This window comes from Rattus norvegicus, chromosome 5, assembly GCF_021556685.1.
Source record: "Rattus norvegicus strain SHRSP/BbbUtx chromosome 5, alternate assembly SHRSP_T2T, whole genome shotgun sequence".
In the NCBI taxonomy this organism is placed as follows: domain Eukaryota; kingdom Metazoa; phylum Chordata; class Mammalia; order Rodentia; family Muridae; genus Rattus; species Rattus norvegicus.
In genome coordinates, this window is record NC_141538.1 from 56,671,438 (window position 1) to 56,696,341 (window position 24,904).

A 24,904-nucleotide genomic window follows, 5' to 3' on the forward strand; every position below is an offset into this window, starting at 1 on the left:
AAGGAATAAGTCATTGTGGCTCATTTTCTCCACTCCCCCCCCAAAGAAAGAACCCAGTTGAACAAACATAAGCTGATATACTGAAGAAGTTCAATGTGAAATACACACAAACACAATTTTGAAAAGTCTGAGGAGTCAACAACTACAGAAAATTAGAAGAAAAGAAAACTGACACAAGTTCAAGGAAGCCTGAGAGACCTGACTAGGCTTTCATTTCTAGGATGGCAGGACATTTAGTAGCCATTAAATCCATATATTTAATATATGGTAATTAATATTTAATTGTCTGTATTTCTAACTGGAGAAAAATGAGCCATATATCAAGTGTTCCTTAACCCTGGGGGGAGCATAGGTTGACCCAGCATATAATGACATATGTATATGGGATTTTAAATTGCTGATATAAAATAATATGTTATATTTCATCATTAGTTCTCTTTGTTACTAGAAAAATTCTTATTGATGAAACCAAAAAATATTCATTTGTTCTCAGCAAGGATCTGTTTATTGCTTTGCTTTCTTAAATTTCATTTATTTAATGTGTATGATTCCAAAGTTACCTTATTGCTTCTTATAAAGACAAAGTTAATGCCTTATATATAACCTATCAGTTTCTTCAATAAGATTAGTAGTAAAGTCAGCAATAGAGTAATCATACTGAAAACTTAGATGATATTCATCTTTGAAGCATTAGCACTAATGTAAAATTACATTATAATTTAAAAAAAATCAGTGTCCAAATCATACTGAAATTTTGTGGTCTGGTGAGTAAGAGAAACCTGGCAGTAACAAAACAAAATTTGCATGTGTTCCTGTGATTTCTTTCAGTCAGTATCTAGAGAGAGAATCATACATTATGAAGATCTTTTAGTACACTTTCCTTTTATTTCATTTCAAAAACTGTACTCGATATATACAAGTTTTAAAGATGACATGAAAAGTGAATTTTTCATATTGGCATAACATATACCTCATATATGTTTTATGTATACACACTTAAAAGCTGAGGCACATAGATATTTTTATCTGCCATCTTACAAGGTAGTAAGTACTTGGGAAGAGACCTGAAGTGGCTGAAAGGTAAACACAATTAGTGGAATTGCTACAAATTTGTCACTTCAAAGAAGTATGGAATCCTTCCTGCGTCCCATCCTCAACCCTGGTGCTTGTCTCTCCTAAGTCTATGCCTTTGGGAGCTATACCTCCCTGTTGATTCATTCTTTTCTCTATTTCTCTTGAAGTTTGTACCTCCCAGGATGGCACACCCTAGATAATATGGGCAAGAATAAAAAACATTATTTTCTCCTAAGAGAAAGAAGTTACTGAGTTATGGTGAGACAGAAGTTTAGAAAGTTAAACTTACAGAGAGAGATTGGAAGTAAGAAATTCACACATATAATTCAGGAAAAGGATGGGTATGCCAAATGAATTTTCTGTGGTGTATGTGTCTCTGTGGAGACACAGACAGAGGACTGAGTAGAGAGACACGGAGAATGGATTAATTTCAGTTTTAGAGGGAGGTTGCTTGAATAAATACCAGCTTAGCTTAATCTCTGACAATCAATTTTTTTCTCATAAATGATGTTTAAAAACTCAATGGAATTGATTAAAATAAACAAGTTCAATGGTTAGAAAAATGTGCAGATACCTAGATGTTTTACATTTTATATGATGCCTACTGAAGCAGTATTACAGCGGATGAGTAGGCCCACTGCACTCACGCCTTCTAAAGCCTAACTTAGCAGGTGACTGTGAATTCAATGTTCACGAGCTTAAGCTAAACAAATATAGTCCCATTATTCCCATATGTGATTATTCTGGCTGCCATGAAATAAAACTCTTCATGGCTATAAAACTGAATTATCGTAGGATTAACAAGCAGCTGTGTCAGATGCACATTCTCCTGTTGCCAAGATTCAGGCCTGACCTTATCATGTTTTAACTTCGAAACTTGAGCCAATAACTTCTATTGGTAAGTTTTATGAGCCTCTGGAATAGAGGTAGCTGCGGGAAGATTTGGCACATTTTCAAATGGAAGGAAGCAACGACTTACGAGAATTTCAACTAACATTAGCCAAACTGCTACTCTTACGAATTTGACCTGCAGTCTTAAAATTGCTTGATTCAAAGCTTTATATGTACATGATAAAATGCAGTTATTGAACTATGAAATAGGTTCACAGGGTTATTATTAAACATACTTGTTTCTTAGATATATGTCCTAATGCTTACTTGATCAAGATTTTCGGTTTGAGTTCCAATACTAAAGCCCCTATTCTAGATCATAAAACTTAAAACTTCAAGACAGAGAAATGTCCAGTTCCAGTTAGAAGAATATACAAGGAGTGGTTTAGTCTCAATGACCACATTTTAAATATAGATTGCTGTCACTAGCAATCCCCAAGAGCAGCATTCCCTTCCTGGGAATATAAAGCAAGACTCTAACCTCCTTAAAACCTGAGAAATGTTGGCCCTAAAGGTACATATACAACACTCAGATACCACATGCAAATCTAAGGTAAATATATATTATCCTTAGCTTAGGAATACATTTTGGAAGTGATTATTACCTTAGCTCACTGTTTTTATGTAAGCATGAGGCTCTCATTCATTTCCCTCTTACAACTTACTGAATCATGCCAAACATTCATCATCATTGTGAAAAGATTCCAATACATTCTTTATCAGATATTTAGCTCAGCCATCTGTTACCAATTGTATCAATAGATCTTGAAGGGCAGTTGTCTTTTTATATCATTAGCAGTGATTCAAAAGCAGGTGGGTTGTACAGTCCAGGAAACCTTGCACTTTAGGCAATGTGACTCTCATGGCCTTCATTGAATTAAGGGTCTGGCCCTAGTGCTCAAATAAGGTGAGCAGCTATATCACTACCTAGAATTAAAAGGACGGCAAACAGTTTATTACATGTGGCCCTTCACCTAGCAAATTATGTGGCTATAAGACAACTACTATTTAATTTAAAGCAAAACTAACCATAATATGGGAATCTGGTGATCTTTATTTAGGAACTTCTACACAAGTTCAATATTCTTGAATTGAAATGTAATACATTATCAATAGTACACAAACAGCTTCATGAGTTATCTCAGAATGGATACACTGAAAACAGCTTTAGTGAGGACCTAACCCCTCTTCCCACTATAAGGAAGTACTGAGCACATTTTTATATTTACATCATGATGACACTGATGTGACTTCAATCTACTGAGTATTTGTAGTGCACTAGGCAAAAGGCAGATGCTATGCATATACTGTCTCTTAGTTCAGTAGCATCCTTTTAATACCTCATAACACGTCTATTGGTAAGGGAAATTCCCACATTTTTCGTTCTCAAGTTTATATAACAGTTACTTATAAGCTTCATTAATCCTTTTCATTGGTCATGCATTATTTGTATAAAGAAAGCCTACCATTTTCACATTCAAATATATTCACATATATAACAAAGATGACTAAGACAAATATCTCATAATGTTTTTCTAATATCCTTTTTTTAATCATGCAAATGTTGTGATGCATTTATCTATTAACTGTTTGATGACTTGAAGAAAAATGTCTTCAAGAATAATGGTATATAAATGAATATCATTTATGTTTTCTATTGAGAGGAGCCAAATATGGTTCTTTTCTAAATAATTGATTAAAACTTTGGGGTGTTGACATAAATCTAAATTTTTGCCTTCTCCATTGTCAGAGGGCTAAAGATTACATATCAGCAGGAATTACAATTGGTCCTGCCATCATCTGTCAGCAAGATTGGAAACAGGATTCCATTTTGCTCAAATTCTTGTTTTCATATCTGTGCTATGGCTATCATAAAATCTTCCAGGGCTCTTGTGATAACAGTAGCTAAAACAAATAAGATGCAAAATCGAAATGTTTCTTTAAGGGAGTTTTTGTTTATGCCGCAGACTACTTCAGTCCACTTGCAAAATAGTAAACAGGATTAAAAAATCTTAAACTTATAGATTTAGTTACAGTCATCATTTTACTCTATTATCAACTCATAATAGTAAAGCCACCACGCAGACTACACACAGAAACACACATAAATTATGTGCTTGACTTCACATTTCCCAGTGCCAACACATTTGAACTGTTTTTTCTTACCACAACATGAAGTACTTTCAGTGCAGATTCCAAGACTTCATTTGGGATACTTCACATATAAGGATTCTACATCTTGAAACCATCAGCAGCAGATTTCCTAAATAAAATGAAACAAAAGTCTTGGGAACATGAAAAAAATTAACCCTGACCAACAGTTTCCATCGGCTGCTTTTGCTTAAATTCTGAATAAAAATTACGTATGTATTCCCGAACTATAATTTCATGAGGCAAACTAATGTATTGATTTCCTGAAGACATTATTGCTTGCATTTTCATGTAAATAATTTCATCATATGTGTTTTAATAATTCAATATATTATTTAATAATCATTTGGAAATATAATTAGAATGTAAGATAATTTTCACATCAAGGCATTTTCATTAAATTTAGTTTGAAACAAAATGTGCTAAATACCAGCTATAGCATACAACTGATAACATAAATGGTTAGAGAGATCACATTATACTTTATGGCTACTGTTAGAAAAAGATATATAATTTAAATATGTCATTACTCTGCCCGCCATGTTAAAGAGTTCACACTGTTTTAAGCATGTCAGTCAAGGTCTAACAATAAGTAGCTTTCCCAAGTTCTACCATTGGTTATTTCAAGATATCTGTAGACATCCTTTTAAGAGATGAGTTGAAAACATATAGAACACTTCAATCAGGGAAGCAGATAGGATAACTGCTGATTTCACCTACTCCTCTATTTCTACAAAGCCAATATCCAAGACTTAACCAGACCTCTGTAATTAAACATCTTCTGCAGCGTCTTTCACCCCTGCCCCCATCTGCAGCAGATCACACAAATCTTCCTGTCCAAATTCCTTCCTCACTTACCCTGTTATCCAAAGCCCAAATTCCAGTAAACTTTCTCCCAGATTCTACCAGCCAAGCCTGACAGAGAAGTAAGTAGGCTAATAGAGCAGGTAGGCAAACTTCAGCTTTTCATTCTCCTTCCTCTCCTTCATATCCAATTCCACAGTCCCATCCCCAGCTCTGTAGCAAAACACCTGTTGTGGCCTTTCCTCAATTTCTGTCTCGATTCCCAGAGATTAAGTAGATTCTGGTGTAAAGCCCAGCTTTTCTCTCTTCTGAGGTTCCTATCCTAGCTCGTTCCAATTACAAAATGTGAACTTCCAATATCTAGAAATATAATTTACCTGGAATCCACAGTGACCGCACATATCAGCATTCCATAAGAATGCCCCACCAGGCAACAAACAGTCATTATACTCTCCTATGAACAAGAAAGGAAACAGAAACCAAGGGAAAAATACCCATTCAGCACTGACAAGAACAGGTATCAGTGCCTAGAATAAAAACCAGTCCAAACCTAGATTTCTAGACCCCACCAAAAAAAACACAATCAATAACAGCCAAGACAATGTTGAGACAGGGAAAAACAGAGCAGAGATTCCTCAATTTTGCATTCTTGCTGTGACCATTTTAGGTTGAACTAGGATTTGATCTCATTGACAGAGAATTTTATAGAAAATTACCCAATTCTGTTTCTGAACCTTAGGTCAAGATGCTTCTACTAACTTTTCATCATGTTTTGCTTCAGGAAAGCCTCTTGCTGAAGCTGCTGAATAAGATACCAGGATGTGGTTTTTGTCTTTAAATACTTTATCCCTTAAAAATTCATCAGAACATTTGGGTCTCACATACCTGGATATAGCCCTAGGTGGGTGGAATAAAGAAAGATTTTCAGTTGGCTTTAAAGTGTCTGAGTGGTCATCACTAATAGGCATCTTGTAACAAAATGTCTAAACAAAATGTGAAAGAAAATAAATAAAATGGTTCATCCCCAGCAAAAGAAATAGAATCAATAAATAAAACATAAATTGAAGGAAACCTGAAAATAAAAACCACAGAAACTCAAATAAGAACCTTAAAGATATTCTTAATCAACAGAATAGAAGATTTGGAAGAATCTCAGGCATTAAAAATAACATACAAACAATAAATGACTCAGTCAAAGAAAATATTAACTCTAATAAATGCTGGCACCAAATGTCCAAGAAATCTGGAACGTTTTAAAGATCAAAACTCAGAATAATAGGAATATAGAAAGAAGACATGCAGGTCTTCTAAACAAAGAATTCACAGCTGAGGAATGCCGAATGGCTGAGAAACACCTAAAGAAATGTTCAACATCTTTAGTCATAAGGGAAATGCAAATCAAAACAACCCTGAGATTTCACCTCACACCAGTGAGAATGGCTAAGATCAAAAACTCAGGTGACAGCAGATGCTGGCGAGGATGTGGAGAAAGAGGAACACTCCTCCATTGTTGGTGGGATTGCAGACTGGTAAAACCATTCTGGAAATCAGTCTGGAGGTTCCTCAAAAATTGGACATTGAACTGCCTGAGGATCCAGCCATACCTCTCTTGGGCATATACCCAAAAGATGCCTCAACATATAAAAGAGACACGTGCTCCACTATGTTCATCGCAGCCTTATTTATAATAGCCAGAAACTGGAAAGAACCCAGATGCCCTTCAACAGAGGAATGGATACAGAAAATGTGGTACATCTACACAATGGAATATTATTCAGCTATCAAAAACAACGAGTTTATGAAATTCATAGGCAAATGGTTGGAACTGGAAAATATCATCCTGAGTGAGCTAACCCACTCACAGAAAGACATACATGGTATGCACTCATTGATAAGTGGCTATTAGCCCAAATGCTTGAATTACCCTAGATCCCTAGAACAAAGGAAACTCAAGACGGATGATCAAAATGTGAATGCTTCACTCCTTCTTTAAATGAGGAAAAAGAATACCCTTGGCAGGGAAGGGAGAGGCAAAGATTAAAACAGAGACTGAAGGAACACCCATTCAGAGCCTGCCCCACAGGTGGCCCATACATATACAGCCACCAATTAGACAAGATGGATGAAGCAAAGAAGTGCAGACCGACAGGAGCCGGATGTAGATTGCTCCTGAGAGACACAGCCAGAATACAGCAAATACAGAGGCGAATGCCAGCAGCAAACCACTGAACTGAGAATAGGTCCCCCGTTGAAGGAATCAGAGAAAGAACTGGAAGAGCTTGAAGGTGCTCGAGACCCCAAAAGTACAACAATGTCAAGCAACCAGAGCTTCCAGGGACTAAGCCACTACCTAAAGACTATACATGGACTGACCCTGGACTCTGTCCCCATAGGTAGCAATGAATATCCTAGTAAGAGCACCAGTGGAAGGGGAAGCCCTGGGTCCTGCTAAGACTGAACCCCCAGTGAACTAGACTATGCGGGGAGGGTGGCAATGGGGGGAGGTTTGGGAGGGGAACACCCATAAGGAAGGGGAGGGGGGAGGGTGATGTTTGTCCGGAAACCGGGAAAGGGAATAACACTTGAAATGTATATAAGAAATACTCAAGTTAATAAAAAAAAAAAAAGAATTAAGACATCAAAAAGAAAAACTCAGAATAATAGGAATATAGAAAGAAGACATGCAGGTCAATGACATAGAAACTATTCTATACATAATAATAGAAGAAAATTTTCCTAACCTAAAAAAGGGGTTATCTATCAAGGTATAAGGAGCATATAGAAAAAAAGTAGACTAGACCAGAAAACACAATTCCCCTAGGTTAATAATAATCAAAACACTAAACTTACAGAAGAAATAAAGAATATAAGAGCTGAAGTGGAAAAAGATCACGTATCATATGAAGGCAGCACTATTAGAATAACATTTGACTTTTCAATGGAGACTCTAAATGCCAGAGAGGCTGCATAGCTGCTCTCCAGACTACAAAAGGCCACAGATGCCAGCCCCGAATACTATACCCAGCCAAAACTTTCAATTACAATAGAAGAAGTAAAAAGTATCTTCTATAATAACACCAAATTTAATCAAAATCTATCATTAGATCCAGTCCTAGGGATGGTGCTAGAAGAAACACTCAAAAGTAAAGTAGTTAATCACAGCAACATAAGTAATAATAAATAACCCAGACCAGCAAATTAAAAGAATGGAAATACAGAGAGAGAGAGAGAGAGAGAGAGAGAGAGAGAGAGAGAGAGAGAGAAGGAAGAGGAGGAGGAGGAGGAAAAGAGGAGGAGGAGAAGAAGGAGAAGGGGAGGAAAGGGAGGGGCAGGGAGGGGGAGAGGGGGAAGGAGAGAGAACAATAGACTATAAGGAATTGACAAAAAGCTCATTTGTATCTTTCAACATCAATTGTCTCAATTCCCCAGTAAGAAGATTAAGACTTACAGAATGGAAGCTAAAACAGGATCCATCCTTCTGTTGCCATTAAGAAACAAACCTTAACATCTAGGATTAGATATTATCCCCGGGTAAAAGGATGAGAAAATATGTCCCAAGTGAATGGACTCAAGGAGCAAGCTAATGTGTCCATTTGTATGTAAACAACAAACCAAGATTAGATATCAAGAAAACAATTATGCCAATTAAAAGTGAGATGCAGCAGCAGCTCTCTGCTCCCAAACCCCGTGGGAGAGAGACCCCACCGCCTGATCAGGTGGGCACTCCTGAGGCTGCAGAGCGGAGGAGACCACCAACACTGCACACCCCTGCCCACATCCCTGGCCCAAGAGGCAACTGTATAAGGCCTCTGGGTTCCCGTAGGGGAGGGCCCGGGAGCGGCAGGACCCCTGCGCCTGAGACACTGCCGGAACCTGAAGGAAACAGACCGGATAAACAGTTCTCTGCACCCAAATCCCGTGGGAGGGAGAGCTGAACCTTCAGAGAGGCGGACACGCCTGGGAAACCAGAAGAGACTGCACTCTGTGCACATCCAGGCGCCAGAGGAAAACACCAAACGCCATCTGGAACCCTGGTGCACGGAGGCTCCCGGAAAGAGCGGCGCAGATCTTCCCGGTTGCTGCCACAGCGGAGAGGACTTGGGCAGTACCCCACGAGCAAACTTGAGCCTTGGAACTGCAGGTAGGACCAACTTTTCCCTTGCAAGAAACCTGCCTGGTGAACTCAGGACACACAGAGGCAAAGTTCCTCTAAGGCCGGGCACTTCCTGTGTTTACCGGAAGTCCCACACCTGCGGATCTCGGACCGCAGCAGCTCTCTGCTCCCAAACCCCGTGGGAGAGAGACCTCACCGCCTGATCAGGTGGGCACTCCTGAGGCTGCAGAGCAGAGGAGACCACCAACACTGCCCACCCCTGCCCACATCCCTGGCCCAAGAGGCAACTGTATAAGGCCTCTGGGTTCCCGTAGGGGAGGGCCCGGGAGCGGCAGGACCCCTGCGCCTGAGACACTGCCGGAACCTGAAGGAAACAGACCGGATAAACAGTTCTCTGCACCCAAATCCCGAGGGAGGGAGAGCTGAACCTTCAGAGAGGCGGACACGCCTGGGAAACCAGAAGAGACTGCACTCTGTGCACATCCAGGCGCCAGAGGAAAACACCAAACGCCATCTGGAACCCTGGTGCACGGAGGCTCCCGGAAGGAGCGGCACAGATTTTCCCGGTTGCTGCCACAGCAGAGAGGACTTAGGCAGTACCCCACGAGCAAACTTGAGCCTTGGAACCACAGGTAGGACCAATTTTTCCCCTGCAAGAAACCTGCCTGGTGAACTCAAGACACAGGCCCACAGGAACAGCTGAAGACCTGTAGAGAGGAAAAACTACACGCCCGAAAGCAGAACACTCTGTCCCCATAACTGGCTGAAAGAAAACAGGAAAACAGGTCTACAGCACTCCTGACACACAGGTTATAGGACAGTCTAGCCACAGTCAGAAATAGCAGAACAAAGTAACACTAGAGATAATCTGATGGCGAGAGGCAAGCACAGGAACCCAAGCAACAGAAACCAAGACTACATGGCATCATCGGAGCCCAATTCTCCCACCAAAGCAAACACGGAATATCCAAACACACCAGAAAAGCAAGACCTAGTTTCAAAATCATATTTGATCATGATGCTGGAGGACTTCAAGAAAGACATAAAGAACTCCCTTAGAGAACAAGTAGAAGCCTACAGAGAGGAATCGCAAAAATCCCTGAAAGAATTCCAGGAAAACACAATCAAACAGTTGAAGGAATTAAAAATGGAAATAGAAGCAATCAAGAAAGAACACATGGAAACAACCCTGGACATAGAAAATCAAAAGAAAAGACAAGGAGCTGTAGATACAAGCTTCACCAACAGAATTCAAGAGATGGAAGAGAGAATCTCGGGAGCAGAAGATTCCATAGAAATCATTGACTCAACTGTCAAAGATAATGTAAAGCGGAAAAAGCTACTGGTCCAAAACATACAGGAAATCCAGGACTCAATGAGAAGATCAAACCTAAGGATAATAGGTATAGAAGAGAGTGAAGACTCCCAGCTCAAAGGACCAGTAAATATCTTCAACAAAATCATAGAAGAAAACTTCCCTAACCTAAAAAAAGAGATACCCATAGGCATACAAGAAGCCTACAGAACTCCAAATAGATTGGACCAGAAAAGAAACACCTCCCGTCACATAATTGTCAAAACACCAAACACACAAAATAAAGAAAGAATATTAAAAGCAGTAAGGGAAAAAGGTCAAGTAACATATAAAGGGAGACCTATCAGAATCACACCAGACTTTTCGCCAGAAACTATGAAGGCCAGAAGATCCTGGACAGATGTAATACAGACCCTAAGAGAACACAAATGCCAGCCCAGGTTACTGTATCCTGCAAAACTCTCAATTAACATAGATGGAGAAACCAAGATATTCCATGACAAAACCAAATTTACACAATATCTTTCTACAAATCCAGCACTACAAAGGATAATAAAGGGTAAAGCCCAACATAAGGAGGCAAGCTATACCCTAGAAGCAAGAAACTAATCATCTTGGCAACAAAACAAAGAGAATGAATGCACACAATCATAACCTCACTTCCAAATATGAATATAACAGGAAGCAATAATCACTATTCCTTAATATCTCTCAATATCAATGGCCTCAACTCCCCAATAAAAAGACATAGATTAACAAACTGGATATGCAACGAGGACCCTGCATTCTGCTGCCTACAGGAAACACACCTCAGAGACAAAGACAGACATTACCTCAGAGTGAAAGGCTGGAAAACAATTTTCCAAGCAAATGGTCAGAAGAAGAAAGCTGGAGTAGCCATTCTAATATCAAATAAAATCAATTTTCAACTAAAAGTCATCAAAAAAGATAAGGAAGGACACTTCATATTCATCAAAGGAAAAATCCACCAAGATGAAGTATCAATCCTAAATATCTATGCCCCAAATACAAGGGCACCTACATATGTAAAAGAAACCTTACTAAAGCTCAAAACACACATTGCACCTCACACAATAATAGTGGGAGATTTCAACACCCCACTCTCATCAATGGACAGATCATGGAAACAGAAATTAAACAGAGATGTAGACAGACTAAGAGAAGTCATGAGCCAAATGGACTTAACAGATATTTATAGAACATTCTATCCTAAAGCAAAAGGATATACCTTCTTCTCAGCTCCTCATGGTACTTTCTCCAAAATTGACCATATAATTGGTCAAAAAACGGGCCTCAACAGGTACAGAAAGATAGAAATAATCCCATGCGTGCTATCGGACCACCACGGCCTAAAACTGGTCTTCAATAACAATAAGGGAAGAATGACCACATATACATGGAAATTGAACAATGCTCTACTCAATGATAACCTGGTCAAGGAAGAAATAAAGAAAGAAATTAAAAACTTTTTAGAATTTAATGAAAATGAAGGTACAACATACCCAAACTTATGGGACACAATGAAAGCTGTGCTAAGAGGAAAACTCATAGCGCTGAGTGCCTGCAGAAAGAAACAGGAAAGAGCATATGTCAGCAGCTTGACAGCACACCTAAAAGCTCTAGAACAAAAAGAAGCAAATACACCCAGGAGGAGTAGAAGGCAGGAAATAATCAAACTCAGAGCTGAAATCAACCAAGTAGAAACAAAAAGGACCATAGAAAGAATCAACAGAACCAAAAGTTGGTTCTTTGAGAAAATCAACAAGATAGATAAACCCTTAGCCAGACTAACGAGAGGACACAGAGAGTGTGTCCAAATTAACAAAATCAGAAATGAAAAGGGAGACATAGCTACAGATTCAGAGGAAATTCAAAAAATCTTCAGATCTTACTATAAAAACCTATATTCAACAAAACTTGAAAATCTTCAGGAAATGGACAATTTCCTAGACAGATACCAGGTATCGAAGTTAAATCAGGAACAGATAAACCAGTTAAACAACCCCATAACTCCTAAGGAAATAGAAGCAGTCATTAAAGGTCTCCCAACCAAAAAGAGCCCAGGTCCAGACGGGTTTAGTGCAGAATTCTATCAAAACTTCATAGAAGACCTTATACCAATATTATCCAAACTATTCCACAAAATTGAAACAGATGGAGCCCTACCGAATTCCTTCTATGAAGCCACAATTACTCTTATACCTAAACCACACAAAGACCCAACAAAGAAAGAGAACTTCAGACCAATTTCCCTTATGAATATCGACGCAAAATACTCAATAAAATTCTGGCAAACAGAATTCAAGAGCACATCAAAACAATCATCCACCATGATCAAGTAGGCTTCATCCCAGGCATGCAGGGATGGTTTAATATAAGGAAAACCATCAACGTGATCCATCATATAAACAAACTGAAAGAACAGAACCACATGATCATTTCATTAGATGCTGAGAAAGCATTTGACAAAATTCAACACCCCTTCATGATAAAAGTCCTGGAAAGAATAGGTATTCAAGGCCCATACCTAAACATAGTAAAAGCCATATACAGCAAACCAGTTGCTAACATTAAACTAAATGGAGAGAAACTTGAAGCAATCCCACTAAAATCAGGGACTAGACAAGGCTGCCCACTCTCTCCCTACTTATTCAATATAGTTCTTGAAGTTCTAGCCAGAGCAATCAGACAACAAAAGGAGATCAAGGGGATACAGATCGGAAAAGAAGAGGTCAAAATATCACTATTTGCAGACGACATGATAGTATATTTAAGTGATCCCAAAAGTTCCACCAGAGAACTACTAAAGCTGATAAACAACTTCAGCAAAGTGGCTGGGTATAAAATTAACTCAAATAAATCAGTTGCCTTCCTCTATACAAAAGAGAAACAAGCCGAGAAAGAAATTAGGGAAACGACACCCTTCATAATAGACCCAAATAATATAAAGTACCTCGGTGTGACTTTAACCAAGCAAGTAAAAGATCTGTACAATAAGAACTTCAAGACACTGAGGAAAGAAATTGAAGAAGACCTCAGAAGATGGAAAGATCTCCCATGCTCATGGATTGGCAGGATTAATATAGTAAAAATGGCCATTTTACCAAAAGCAATCTACAGATTCAATGCAATCCCCATCAAAATACCAATCCAATTCTTCAAAGAGTTAGACAGAACAATTTGCAAATTCATCTGGAATAACAAAAAACCCAGGATAGCTAAAGCTATCCTCAACAATAAGAGGACTTCAGGGGGAATCACTATCCCTGAACTCAAGCAGTAGTACAGAGCAATAGTGATAAAAACTGCATGGTATTGGTACAGAGACAGACAGATAGACCAATGGAATAGAATTGAAGACCCAGAAATGAACCCACACACCTATGGTCACTTGATTTTTGACAAAGGAGCCAAAACCATCCAATGGAAAAAAGATAGCATTTTCAGCAAATGGTGCTGGTTCAACTGGAGGGCAACATGTAGAAGAATGCAGATCGATCCATGCTTATCACCCTGTACAAAGCTTAAGTCCAAGTGGATCAAGGACCTCCACATCAAACCAGACACACTCAAACTAATAGAAGAAAAACTAGGGAAGCATCTGGAACACATGGGCACTGGAAAAAATTTCCTGAACAAAACACCAATGGCTTATGCTCTAAGATCAAGAATCGACAAATGGGATCTCATAAAACTGCAAAGCTTCTGTAAGGCAAAGGACACTGTGGTTAGGACAAAACGGCAACCAACAGATTGGGAAAAGATCTTTACCAATCCTACAACAGATAGAGGCCTTATATCCAAAATATACAAAGAACTCAAGAAGTTAGACCGCAGGGAAACAAATAACCCTATTAAAAAATGGGGTTCAGAGCTAAACAAGGAATTCACAGCTGAGGAATGCCGAATGGCTGAGAAACACCTAAAGAAATGTTCAACATCTTTAGTCATAAGGGAAATGCAAATCAAAACAACCCTGAGATTTCACCTCACACCAGTGAGAATGGCTAAGATCAAAAACTCAGGTGACAGCAGATGCTGGCGAGGATGTGGAGAAAGAGGAACACTCCTCCATTGTTGGTGGGATTGCAGACTGGTAAAACCATTCTGGAAATCAGTCTGGAGGTTCCTCAGAAAATTGGACATTGAACTGCCTGAGGATCCAGCCATACCTCTCTTGGGCATATACCCAAAAGATGCCTCAACATATAAAAGAGACACGTGCTCCACTATGTTCATCGCAGCCTTATTTATAATAGCCAGAAACTGGAAAGAACCCAGATGCCCTTCAACAGAGGAATGGATACAGAAAATGTGGTACATCTACACAATGGAATATTACTCAGCTATCAAAAACAACGAGTTTATGAAATTCGTAGGCAAATGGTTGGAACTGGAAAATATCATCCTGAGTGAGCTAACCCAATCACAGAAAGACATACATGGTATGCACTCATTGATAAGTGGCTATTAGCCCAAATGCTTGAATTACCCTAGATCCCTAGAACAAAGGAAACTCAAGACGGATGATCAAAATGTGAATGCTTCACTCCTTCTTTAAATGAGGAAAAAGAATACCCTTGGCAGGGAAGGGAGAGGCAAAGATTAAAACAGAGACTGAAGGAACACCCATTCAGAGCCTGCCCCACAGGTGGCCCATACATATACAGCCACCCAATTAGACAGGATGGATGAAGCAAAGAAGTGCAGACCGACAGGAGCCGGATGTAGATCGCTCCTGAGAGACACAGCCAGAATACAGCAAATACAGAGGCGAATGCCAGCAGCAAACCACTGAACTGAGAATAGGTCCCCCGTTGAAGGAATCAGAGAAAGAACTGGAAGAGCTTGAAGGTGCTTGAGACCCCAAAAGTACAACAATGTCAAGCAACCAGAGCTTCCAGGGACTAAGCCACTACCTAAAGACTATACATGGACTGACCCTGGACTCTGTCCCCATAGGTAGCAATGAATATCCTAGTAAGAGCACCAGTGGAAGGGGAAGACCTGGGTCCTGCTAAGACTGAACCCCCAGTGAACTAGACTATGCGGGGAGGGTGGCAACGGGAGGAGGTTTGGGAGGGGAACACCCATAAGGAAGGGGAGGGGGGAGGGTGATGTTTGTCCGGAAACCGGGAAAGGGAATAACACTTGAAATGTATATAAGAAATACTCAAGTTAATAAAAAAAAAAAAAAGAATTAAGACATCAAAAAAAAACTCAGAATAATAAGAATATAGAAAGAAGACATGCAGGTCAATGACATAGAAACTATTCTATACATAATAATAGAAGAAAATTTTCCTAACCTAAAAAAGGGGTTATCTATCAAGGTATAAGGAGCATATAGAAAAAAAGTAGACTAGACCAGAAAACACAATTCCCCTAGGTTAATAATAATCAAAACACTAAACTTACAGAAGAAATAAAGAATATAAGAGCTGAAGTGGAAAAAGATCACGTATCATATGAAGGCAGCACTATTAGAATAACATTTGACTTTTCAATGGAGACTCTAAATGCCAGAGAGGCTGCATAGCTGCTCTCCAGACTACAAAAGGCCACAGATGCCAGCCCCGAATACTATACCCAGCCAAAACTTTCAATTACAATAGAAGAAGTAAAAAGTATCTTCTATAATAACACCAAATTTAATCAAAATCTATCATTAGATCCAGTCCTAGGGATGGTGCTAGAAGAAACACTCAAAAGTAAAGTAGTTAATCACAGCAACATAAGTAATAATAAATAACCCAGACCAGCAAATTAAAAGAATGGAAATACAGAGAGAGAGAGAGAGAGAGAGAGAGAGAGAGAGAGAGAGAGAGAGAGAGAGAAGGAAGAGGAGGAGGAGGAGGACAAGAGGAGGAGGAGAAGAAGGAGAAGGGGAGGAAAGGGAGGGGCAGGGAGGGGGAGAGGGGGAAGGAGAGAGAACAATAGACTATAAGGAATTGACAAAAAGCTCATTTGTATCTTTCAACATCAATTGTCTCAATTCCCCAGTAAGAAGATTAAGACTTACAGAATGGAAGCTAAAACAGGATCCATCCTTCTGTTGCCATTAAGAAATGAACCTTAACATCTAGGATTAGATATTATCCCCGGGTAAAAGGATGAGAAAATATGTCCCAAGTGAATGGACTCAAGGAGCAAGCTAATGTGTCCATTTGTATGTAAACAACAAACCAAGATTAGATATCAAGAAAACAATTATGCCAATTAAAAGTGAGATGCAGATTTAAATGGAAAATTGTCTAAAGAGAAAACTCAAATGGCTCAGAAACAATTAATGTTTAACACCCAAATGCCAGAAGGATATACATAAAAAAAATACATTGACATGTTTTTTACTCACATCAGAATGGCTAAGATCAATAAAACAAGAGGCAGTTCGTGATGGTGAGAATTTTGAGTAAGGAGAACAATCATCCATTGCTAGTGGGAGTGCACACTTGTACAGATACTATGAAAATCAGTGTGATGTTTATTCAGGAAGATGAGAATCGTTCTACATCAAGATTCATCCATGCCACTGCTGACCACATACCAAAGGATGCTTCTTCCTACCACAGAGACACTTGTTCAACCATGTTCATTGTTTCTCTATGCACAATATCCAGAAACTAGAAATCAGTTGGATGTCACTCAATAGATGAATGTGGTCCATTTTTACAATTGAGTATTACTTAGCAATAATGAAAAAAATAAAATTTGCAGGTAAATGGGTAAAACTAGAAGAAATAATCCTGAGTGAGGCATATGAGATCCAGAAATAGAAGTACAGTATTTATTCACTTGTATGTAGATATTATTTGTAAGGCAATGATAAACATCTGTAGAACCACAAAGGTTAGGTGCTAACCCAGATCTGCTTTTTCCCCCTTGGGGTATTCATGTACCACACTGCTCTACATACACCAGGCTGGACTGGAAAGAATGAAGCTCAGCAAGAAAGTTGGTTTAGACAGGATCTCAGTTGTGAAATAACCTTCATTGGAATTTTTTTTTCAGAGAAATTCTCCTTACTGGGTGACAACTCGGTCTATTGTAGTGGGTAGGGGTTTTCAGGTGAGTTTATATCATTGGCTGGGGCCAAGGTAATAGGAATGCTTCGTTTGTATGAAAAGAAATTCCAGGTACTAGGCATTCCTGTACAGATACAGAGTTTGGAGGTTTAGCCTATAATGTGGCCACCATGCTATGTAACTACCTCAAGGGGTTGTAAGACTTATGTGTACCGAGATATTCAGGTCCAGAGCAAGGAGGAAGCTGTCCTATTCCTGTAAGTCTCAGGACAAGATTTTTCCAGATTGGAAACCAAACATGACTTAAAACCACACATGGGACTGACTGGCTCCCTTGGTCACAGTGCTTTCAGGCTCTAATATTAGGTAAAGAAATAAGGGCCAGGTAGAATTCACTTGAAAAGGGAAATGGAATAGATACTTATGGATAGATAGAATAGACAACTTGTTGGATAGCGCCAAGTCAGAAGGTAGAGGGGAGCTCCAGATGAGTGGCAGAATACAGGGAGAGCAGAATTTGAGGATTAGTGTGGAAACCAAATGTAGAAAAAGCTTCTGAAAATATATGTATATATGAAGAGCATGTAAATGAAACCCTCAAATAATTGAGAAGACATAGTCCCAACTGTACAGCTCGTGACAAGAAATGAAGCTACCAGTACCTTGATAGGGCTAGGTATAACTAAGTTGTTGACAAAACAGGCCCTATAGCAACACAGAAACAAGCAGGGTATTGCCAAGGGTGTGAGCTGCTCTCTAGATACTGTCAGTCAGGCCTCATTGATAAATATGACACCTAGAGAATTCACTGAACATGGAGAAGTTAAGCTGACACAGGAAAGTACCAAAGGAAAAATGTTACTATCAACGCAGCCACAAATTATTTGTTCAACAGTATCCTGCCAGAAAGATATGCTAGTGTAATCATGGCACAGACCTTGTGGGAAGAACCAAGCAACATCTGATTTCCTGAATGTTCTGCCATGAGATGGAAACTTTACCCAACCCTGTTTGAATAACCGATATTGTGAGACGGGATAGCTCAGAAAGCAAGTTTAAAAGTAAAGACTACTGTTCTGAAAATATAACAAAGTAAGTAAATGAAATATCAATAGGATGACTACTATTAACATTCTAATGTATTAGCAAAGCAGTGCCTTGTTCAGCCATCATTAGAGAAGCTACTTTGGTAGCAGATGGGAACAAATACATTCTATAGAGAGTGAGACACATTGGAACACTCAGCCCTAAATGAGATTTTCCTGCTCAACCATTCCCATCTAGCTCAGGGAACCTTCACAAAAGAAATTGAAAGAGCGTAAACAAGTGGAGGACATCAAGAAAACAAGGTCCACTAATAACCATATTAGTTTCATATATGAACTAAGGAAGTATGCATAGTGAGTGCCTGCACTGGTCTGCAACAGTTGGGAGTCCTAGAGATGAATGGAAAAGTGGCGACATGTTTCCATTCTTAGTCCAGAAACAAGAAACAATATCTAAATAAGAACAACTTGCAAAAAAATTAGCTTTCTCCAAAGGAGTCTGAGTAGGAAACAAATTATTTAAATATTGTCCACACAGAGAAAAGTAGACAACCAACAGAAAATCAAATCAGTGAAATATCTGGGGGTTCCTTATCTTATTATCTCAGGTCAGGCCTCTTACTTTACATTTTAAATTTTAACTTTTTAAAAATAGTATATGCATATACATATTTATATAAACTATATAAATTTATATAAGTATAAATATATAAAATATTTGTACTTAAATATTAAATAGTACATATTATACAATAAACAATATACACTGTACTCTATAATCTAAACTCTATATTCTATATTATAATTATACATTATTTATTATATATTATGCAATATATGTATCATATACAATATATCATATATTCATTATATATTTGTAATATAAAATATAAATACTCTTTATATATAAATATATAGTTCTTCCCTCTTTTTACACTAGAGATTTACAGCTTATATATTGTGGCTTTCAGTCCAGTGTTTTTATGGGACTCCTGAGTGTGCTAATGAGTGAGTCTTTGTTTCTTGTGCATACTCCTGGGCACTTTTCCTTTTGTCCAATTCTGACATGATAGTTTTTGTTTTACCTTTTTATGTCATTATGTTCTATTTTATTATATTTTATTTTTAATTCATAAAAGTCTGTTTTCTAGTAAAAGACAGAAAAGGCATGGATCTAGATAGGGAGTGGGTGGAGTATAGGGAGGTGAAACCGAAATCCAGATATGTTATGTAAAAACCCTCCTCTATTTTCAGTGAAAGAAAAGCAAACAAATGAAAAAAATACCTATAGTATAGCATTCTAATAATCTAGCTACTTTTGTCAATCATTTTAAAAGTTATAGAAATCAATTCTTCTTCAGATAATACCTTTTGTTTATAAGCAGATACACCATCTGTAAATTTACTAGGGATTTTTTTTCCTTTTGTCCAATTTTTCAGTTGTTATTTTCACACTTCTCTATCAATCTAACTCTTTCTCTCTGTTTTTCTGTATCTCCTCCCATTCCTCCTTTTGCTCTGCTGGCTCACTCACCCCAAAACATACGTACTTACACACACAGACATATTTAAACAAGTAATTCAAGTTAATGTTCAAAATTATTGTAGAGTAATATGAGTCAATGAAGTCACTGTAATTCATCAGCCTAGGTCTATACACTTTAATAGCTATTAGGATTTTCTTAAAATAGAGACTTCTGGAAATACATGTTATACAAATAACAGCAATGATTGGATGAAGTCACTAAAGTTAAGGTAGGCTTGTCCTTGTGATCAATTTTTAATTAATCACTTTTTGTGTCTTCCTGAATTTTTATTTCTACAAATGAAACAATACAAAATTCAGAAGTTATAATTGCACTAGATGGAATACTGGCTCTCTCTTCTCAAAAGTGAAATATGAAAAAAAGAGGGCACAATTTCCTTTAAATAATACTGACATATGAAATGTAATTTATGGATTAAATTTATTTAAAGAAATTAAACAAACAAGGTCACTTCAAGTAAAAACTTCCCTTTCAGTAAAGGGTAGTTAAGATTTTTGTGTTCTTCAACTCTCTTGAACTCCATAGCCTGCTTGAGATTGTGGAATTGAGATTCTACACACCTAGATACTCATTTTCCAGCTGGCTTTCTTTAAGGTCCACATTAAGTAACATAAAAGAAAGACTAAGCAAGCAGTAACTGCAGAAGTGGAAGGGTTAATGTCTGGCTCTTTGATGATGTCTGCATTTCTTTTACAACCATTTGCACCCTCAGGATGAGCTCACTTTTTGTACAGACTTTTTCAAAGTTCTCCAGAGAATTTACTCATCCTAACCTACCTAAAGTGCCTATAAGTCTTACTTTCCCTACTGACTACTTTTGGAGTTCGGCAATACTGTAACTGTCTATATAATGTCATATTCAAGAACTGTGTACCAGAGGTTTGAAGGGACCATCTTCCAAGTTCCAATGAAGTGGCCCAGTTCTCACTCATTCTCAGTCTAAACATGAGGACTTCCCCTTTCTGCCATCTTTGTACAAACTCTGAAGGCTGGTTTTCTTTTCAGTTCCCAAATTATAAAGTAACCCATCCTTCATATTAAAATTTACTCAGTAAAGTAGGACATCACATTTCTATTCCTCTCATTGAATCCTTTGAAATATCTGGATTCAATTTTAGATCGAGGGTAAGGAGACGTAGAAAAGATAAAATAAAGAATCTTAGACTTTTTATTTACTTGTCATTTGTTTTACTGCGTAATCTATAGAATATCCAATGAAACATATTGCTGTTTATAGTTATTTCATTAATACATGATTAAAATCATTATATCCTTACAATGCGTGTTCACTTTTTATATATTATTTCATTTGTTATTAATAAAATTTGAGGATGTAAACTGCATCCAGTCCACTTAGTGGACAGAGGACTGAAATTAAAGTAAAATTACATGTCTTATGGTTAGCATAGAGGCTCTCAATTGCAAGCTGAGATTTTTATTTATTGACTGCTGTGGAGGGATGTTCTTCCTTCTCTTTCTCCTGTGTGTCAATCTGCTACATGCTTTGAAAGAGTCTGTTATCATTTTTGATAATCCAATATGTGTTTATTCAAAGCTGTAGAGCATTCATTTCACTCAGAAATACTCTTCTTAAACACACAAGAGAATTGTGTGAGCCCTGGGGGGTGGGGAGGGAGAGTCAAAATGTGGAAAGAAAAACAGAAAACAGGAGAACCCAAGCCTCACTGGAGATTATTCTTGTGTTTTAAATTATTAAATTTGTGTTTGCATAAATGTTTCAGAGACTGAGAGCATGTGCTTTAATAGCAAACGTATCCGTGCTCTAATCTCAACCACATCGGTTTTCAGCTACTTTCTTTCACATATGAGATCTACCCAACAAATTCATGATTCACAATTTACAAAATGGCTGTGGTCATTCTTGTCACACATCCAAGGTAATAATACAGCCATAGCTTATTTTTTAGAAAAGAATACAAAGGAATATATCTGTAGAGGACACAAAACTTTGAGTGTCCCATGAGATTGAGAAGAAATGATGTTTTAAGGGAGTGGAAAGAATGAGGGTAAAAGAACACAGAGAATATGAAAGTGCAAGGGGGAATGCTGGGAATTAAAGACCATAAACAGCTAGTGGGCACAGGGAGATGAAAAAAATGAAAGACTAGGAGAAGATCTGGAAATGCCAGAAAAACATTTGTCACCTTATTTTTTTGATGTTAAAAATGATAATAATTTCTAAGAGTACAATCATTGATAAAAATAAAACATAGAATTATTCTTGATTTTTAAACATTGAGAAAAACTTTTGTGGTAAGGAAAAATTCTAAATGAACAAGTTATCAATGTAACTGCTGCATGAATACATTTTTAAAGCCAGAAACACAGAACAATGACACACACACACACACACACACACACACACACACACACACACACACTTTCTCTGTCTTGTAAATACAGATCTGCCTGGTAGATTATTTGCTACTAGATATGGAATGAAATAATAATGCAGCTTCTGCTGTTCAGAAAGCTGTACCTTCTATATTTTCTTTCTTGGAACTCATTTCATCATCGAGAGAATGGATATAATTATGGGAAGTAGGAAAAGAGGGCGTGAAGCTAAGTTTTTCCTCGTTACAATTCTGCCATTAGCTTTAGCTTTTTGTGGTGGTGGAGAGCAAATGTATGAAAACAAATTCAATAGTGAAAAAAAACCCATGTAAGGCACAGCAACTACAGAAGTTGTTGAAAGGTATATACTAAGGTTGTAGTTTATGTTAATGGGTGAAATTTATTTTATTGCATTTTTTCAAAAATAATAAAGAATAGAACCTTTAAAAGCCAGATTCTATATAAAAGACTGCACTAATTTGTAGTAATATTTGGTCTACCTGACAGAAAAAGCAACTGCCAATTTTGGGTGTGACCATCTTTTCTTTTTAGATTTTTTATTTACATTTCAAATGTTATCCCTGTTTCCATTTTCTTGTCCATAAACGCCCTATCCCATCACGCCACATCCTTCTTCTATGAGAGTGTTCCCCCACCCAACCACCCACCCCTCTTTGCCTCCCCGCGCTGACATTCTCCTACACTGGGGGTCTACCCTATGCAGGACCACTAGCTTCTCCTCCCATTGGTGCCCAACAAGGCCATCCTCTCCTACATATGCAGCTGGAGCCATAGGTCTGTCCATGTGTACTCCTTGGGTAGTGGTCTAGTCCCTGGTAGCTCTGGTTGGCTAGTTTTGTTTTACTTATGGGGTTGCAAACCCCTTCAGCTCCTTCAATCCTTTCTCTAACTCCTCCAATGGGGACCCCATTCTCAGTTCAGTGGTTAGCTGTGAGCATTCACCTCTGTATTTGTCATGCTCTGGCAGAGTTTCTCAGGAGACAGCTATATCAGGCTCTTGTTAGCATATCCTTCTTGGCATCAGCAATATTGTTTGAATTTGGTGACTGTATGTTTATGCGCAGGATCCCCAGGTCAAGCAAGCTCTGAATGGTCTTTCCTTCAGTCTTCTCCAAACTTTTTCACCATGTATCCTCCTATGAATATTTTTGTTCCCCCTTCTAAGAAGGACTGAACCATCAGCACTTTGGTCATCCTTCTTCTTGCGCTTCATGTGGTCTATGGATTGGATCTTAGATAATCTGAGCTTTTGGGCTAATACTCACTTATCAGTGAGTGCCTACCGTGTGTGTGTGGGGGGGGTTGTTTGTGTGTGTGTGTGTGTGTGTGTGTGTGTATGTGTGTGTGTGTGTTATTGTGTTACCTCATTCAGGACCATCTTAGATCATTCAGAACCAGCTGAGTTTTCAGGTGACCACAGCTATAAAACCCCAAAGGAGAAGTTCTGGGTCCGAAGTTCTCACCAGAGAATGAGAAACAAGAGGATGAATGGGGTCCAAGTCCTTAGCTTTGGCTTGGTTTTTCATGCCATAAGAGACTGTAGATAATTGACTCAAAATAACATAACATTTATATATGTTAATAATAAAGTTAAATTTATTGATGATTAATAATACAATTCAATATGTTTTGGGTGTAAAGAATTTACATAATCCTAAATCCACAATATGGCAAACAAATAACTGGCATCTTTTATGAATGATAATTATGATATTCAATATAAAACTCTTCATGAGGAGTTTAGGTCTGTTCTATACTGTTTGGTGAATTCTGCTTAAGGCTTCGTTAACAACAGATATCCAGCTTAAATCTACATTTAGTCTGTGTGATATGCTTTATTTGAAACATATGAAGAAAATGCAGGCTGATACAGACATGTCAAAGACAGACTTTTCCATGTGTTTTTAAGTTATTATATCTTTCATTGATTGACCTTATGGGATTTGTGGTTTTTAAATGCTAAATTGTATTGTAAATTAAACCAGAATGGACAATTTCTTAGACTGTTATTGTTAAATCTCTTTATCATGCTAGTGGCTCCTTGCAAAGAAAAACTTGTTCATCGAGCACTGTTGATGTGGACAATACAGCCATATGATATGATGGGCATCTTCAAGAATATAAAATATTGACTAAAATGATCCTTGAAGATAACATCACTAAATATCATCAGAAGACTGTTTCTGTTCATATTAACATCAAAGTTCCAATAGAATCAATAGACTTACACGGTTCTGATATTGACATAAATGTCAACCTAGACAACTAACAATTAAGACATCGTAGTTATTATCTTTGGTTTTATAGGTACAAAATTGTGATTTCCATTACTTTTACATGAATATCAACCTCACTCTTATGCCAAAACTTAACAATGAAAAAGTTTTTTCTTCAGTTTGCAACTCAATTACAGAAGCTCCCTTTGCCCATGACAACTTCTTTCTTCAGTTTATAGCTAGAGTGCTTCACACATACTTCACATTTCATCATTTCACCACAAAGAATATTGAGATTTCCACCAAGGACAAGATGTAAAGCAA

At 37.9% G+C, this 24,904-nt stretch overlaps 1 protein-coding gene across 16 annotated transcripts in view; it reads right to left on the bottom strand.

Moving 5' to 3' along the window:
* The window catches only part of Lingo2 (leucine rich repeat and Ig domain containing 2), a 1,315,053-nt gene that overhangs the window by 1,031,047 nt on the left and 259,102 nt on the right, over positions 1-24,904 (bottom strand). For 12 of the 16 annotated variants that reach the window (NM_001436764.1, XM_087548872.1, XM_087548874.1 and 9 more), the window contains 1 exon segment: positions 4,132-4,228. The gene's annotated coding sequence lies outside the window, so the exon portion shown is untranslated. 16 annotated transcript variants of the gene reach the window in all.